Here is a 4,168-nt window from a genome sequence, read left to right as displayed (position 1 = left end):
CATTTCATAGAATCTTAGAGTTGGAAGGGATCCAAGGGCTATCCAATATAACCCCTTGCAATGCAGGAATAATTTCCATAATTTTATAGATAGATGAAAAATATATGAAGCTGGAATACAACACCAGACTTTGGAAAAAGAAACCGCATTTGCTGTTATAGAACATATATTAAGGTTTACAGTGGTACTTCAGGTTACGTACTTAATTCGTTCCGGAGGTCCGCTCTTAACCTGAAACTGTTCTTAACCTGAAGAACCACTTTAGCTAATGGGGCCTCCTGCTGCCGCTGCGCTGCCGCTGCACGATTTCTGTTCTCATCCTGAAGCAAAGTTCTTAACTCGAGGTACTATTTCTGGGTTAGCGGAGTCTGTAACCTGAAGCGTATGTAACCCGAGGTACCATTGTATTTGATTGTATTGCTGTATGCAGGGATGTAAAGGGGCAGCTGATGAATGATAATATCAGTAAATACTGGAGGAGTCATCTAGAGACTAATTAAGATTATGAGTAGGAACAGGTGAAACGTCATGGACATACAGGTGAAAGTTCATTTATTTCAGTAATTCAACTTAAAAGGTGAAACTAATATATGAGATAGATTCATAACATGCAAAGCGAGATATGTCAAGGCTTTATTTGTTATAATTGTGATGATTGGCTCCCCAAATCTCTTTTCTGATGAGAGCAGATTTGGGGAGCCATGTCATCAGCTGGTGTTGGTCCACTGTGCTTCATTAAGTCCAGGGTCAACACAGCCGTCTACCATGAGATTTTGGAGCACTTCATGCTTCCTTCTGCAGACAAGCTTTATGGGGATGATGACTTCATTTTCCAGCAGGACTTTGGCACCTGCCCACACTGCCAAAAGTACCAAAACCTGGGTCAATGCTCATGGGATTACTGTCTTTGATAGGCCAGCAAACTCACCTGACCTGAACCCCATAGAGAATCTATGGGGCATTGCCAAGAGAAAGATGAGAGACATGAGACTGAGCAATGCAGAAGAGCTGAAGGCTGCTATTGAAGCTTCTTGGTCTTCCATAACACCTCAGCAGTGCCACAGGCTGATAGCATCCATGCCACACCGCATTGAGGCAGTAATTGATGCAAAAGGGGCCCAAACCAAGTACTGAGTACGTATGCATGCTTCTACTTCTCAGAGGTCCAATATTGCTCTATTTGCAGTCCTTGTTTTTCTGATTTCATTTAATATTCTAATTTTCTGAGATTGTTAATTTGGGATTTTCATCAGCTGTATGCCATGATCAACACAATTATAACAAATAAAGCCTTGACATATCTCGCTTTGCATATCATAAGTCTATCTCATATATTACTTTCACATTTTAAGTTGAATTACTGAAATAAATGAACTTTTCCATGATATTCTAATTTTCCGAGTTCCACCTGTATCTTATAAGAAGAGCAGGAAGCCAGTTTTGAAATTAAATTACATTGTATTACATTGTATTAAATTGAAGCAATCCGGCAAGATTTGTAATGATTTGGAAAATTGATAAAAAATAAGAATTGGAAAATGCGGCAAGAAGCACAGGGTAACGGTGAGGGAATCTCTCAGGTGCCTTCCAACCAGCGGGTGCTTTCCCCACTAAGCCCAGAAAGCAAGCAAGCGAACGGGAGAGAAAGAGAAGAGAGGGGAAGGGGCTGTCCATTCAAGCAGCAGGAAGAGTGGTGTGAGATTTTGAGGCAGAATTGGTATATCTGGTGACCCAGTGCTGAAAAGCCTTCATGGCTGCCTCCCCAGAGTCAGAAGAGTTGTGTTTCTCTGACAACACCAGCAATAAGCAGGAAGAACAACCAGGGACAGTCAGAATCCGGTGCTAACAGCTTGATCTCTGGAACCGTTGGGCAAAATTTGGTTACAATCAGAGCAACAAAACATAGTTTCCCATAAAAGAATTTCACATTTTGCCCCATCCCCAAACGGGAAGCACTGAAGTGATGTTCTTTTTATCCATGTGTCGTTCTAGTTCCACTCATTTCTGAGGAACTTTGGATCTTACAACGCCTCCATGGATGTGGATGGGGAGTTGGCCACCAACTTTGATATTTTTACCACGGTGGTGTGGCCCAACAAGTCTGTGGCTTCTGTGAAAATTGGGAGTCTCAAGCAGCAAGAACCTCCAGACAAAAGGTTCAGCATTGACGAAGATGCCATTGTGTGGCTTGGGCAGCTTGCTCAGGTGAGGAAAACCAAGGGTCAAGAATCCCACTTATTCAGTGCCTTCAGAACACTCTTGTTGTTTAGTCGTTTAGTCGTGTCCGACTCTTTGTGACCCCCTGGACCAGAGGACGCCAGGCACTCCTGTCTTCCACTGCCTCCCGCAGTTTGGTCAGACTCATGTTTGTAGCTTCGAGAACATTGTCCAACCATCTCGTCCTCTGTCATCCCCTTCTCCTTGTGCCCTCCATCTTTCCCAACATCAGGGTCTTTTCCAGGGAGTCTTCTCTTCTCATGAGGTGGCCAAAGTATTGGAGCCTCAGCTTCAGGATCTGTCCTTCCATTGAGCACTCAGGGCTGATTTCCTTCAGAATGAAGAGGTTGGATCTTCTTGCAGTCCATGGGACTCTCAAGAGTCTTCTCCAGCACCAGAATTCAAAAGCACTTCAGAACACTAGGTGGGGTTTATTTGCCCCTCACCCTCCTGCAGTAAATATTAAGGCTCTTCTCATCCTAAGGCACTTCAATGCAGGAATCTCAGCTAAAGCATCCATGACAGATGCCCATCGAACTTCTGCTTTAAAACTGCCAGGGAAAGAGTCCACAACCTCCCAAGGAAGACCAGAAAGTTCTTTCTGATGTTTAATTGGAATCTCCTTCCTTGTAACCTGAAGGCATTGGTCCCACCCTCCGGAGCAGGAGAAAACAAGCTTGCTCCATCTTCCATGTGGCAGTGAAGCTTTGCATCCATCTCATCTGCTTAATTTGCCCCCAGATTGGACTAGATGCTGATATCAGTTTAGAGAATGCATTTACAACAGATCAATGATAGGTGGTTTCCCATTCTGAGAAAATAATGGGTCTCTGGTCTAATCCACAAGGACCCTTTTCTGTGGGGCAGAAGCTAGAGCAATTTTCTAGTAAAATGAGGAGTGATTGTGTATTTTCTTTGCCTGTTACTCAGTTCTGTGGCTTATTGACCCACCCCTATCACTTTTTATTTGATATTCCTTCACTTTATGGTTAGACACTTCCACATTCAAGGTGCAGCAAAAGCTGCTCTTCTGGATACGTCAAAGTGATTCAAGAAGGAAAGCCACTGGTACCACTGTATTTGGGGGGGGGGGGTTTAAGCCTGTAAGCAGGAAAGCTTTGCAGTGAGGGGAAAGGGTGGCGGGGAAACTAGATCATGCTGTGATCTATCCAATCTGTTACATAGAATTAGTGAAGAATTAACTAAATTCTGGATGTAAGAAATGTAACTTTTCTCGGATTGCTTTTTGTTGCAGCAATAAGTAAGTAAATTAGTTAGTTGCAGCAATAAGTAAGCTAGCTAGTTTCATCAATGCACCCAAGTCTTCTGCAGAGGAACAGCAGCAACAGAAGATGTGTTTAGTATGAAACGGTCTTAAGTTTCATTCAGTACGTTTGGAATAAAATACATCTGGGTATGAAACATAGAATCATAAAATCATAGAATCATAGAGTTGGAAGAGACCACAAGGGCCATCGAGTCCAACCCCCTGCCAAGCAGGAAACACCATCAGAGCACTCCTGACATATGGTTGTCAAGCCTCTGCTTAAAGACCTCCAAAGAAGGAGACTCCACCACACTCCTTGGCAGCAAATTCCACTGTCGAACAGCTCTTACTGTCAGGAAGTTTTTCCTAATGTTTAGGTGGAATCTTCTTTCTTGTAGTTTGGAACCATTGCTCCGTGTCCGCTTCTCTGGAGCAGCAGAAAACAACCTTTCTCCCTCCTCTATGTGACATCCTTTTATATATTTGAACATGGCTATCATACCACCCCTTAACCTCCTCTTCTCCAGGCTAAACATGCCCAGCTGCCTTAGCCATTCCTCATAAGGCATCGTTTCCAGGCCTTTGACCATTTTGGTTGCCCTCCTCTGGACACGTTCCAGTTTGTCAGTGTTTATATACAGCTACATATAAAAGCAAACCAGTTAACTTTAAAAGCAATCGTGT

Source organism: Podarcis cretensis, assembly GCF_951804945.1.
Source record: "Podarcis cretensis genome assembly, chromosome: 2".
Taxonomy (NCBI): domain Eukaryota; kingdom Metazoa; phylum Chordata; class Lepidosauria; order Squamata; family Lacertidae; genus Podarcis; species Podarcis cretensis.
This window is presented reverse-complemented; position numbering follows the sequence as displayed.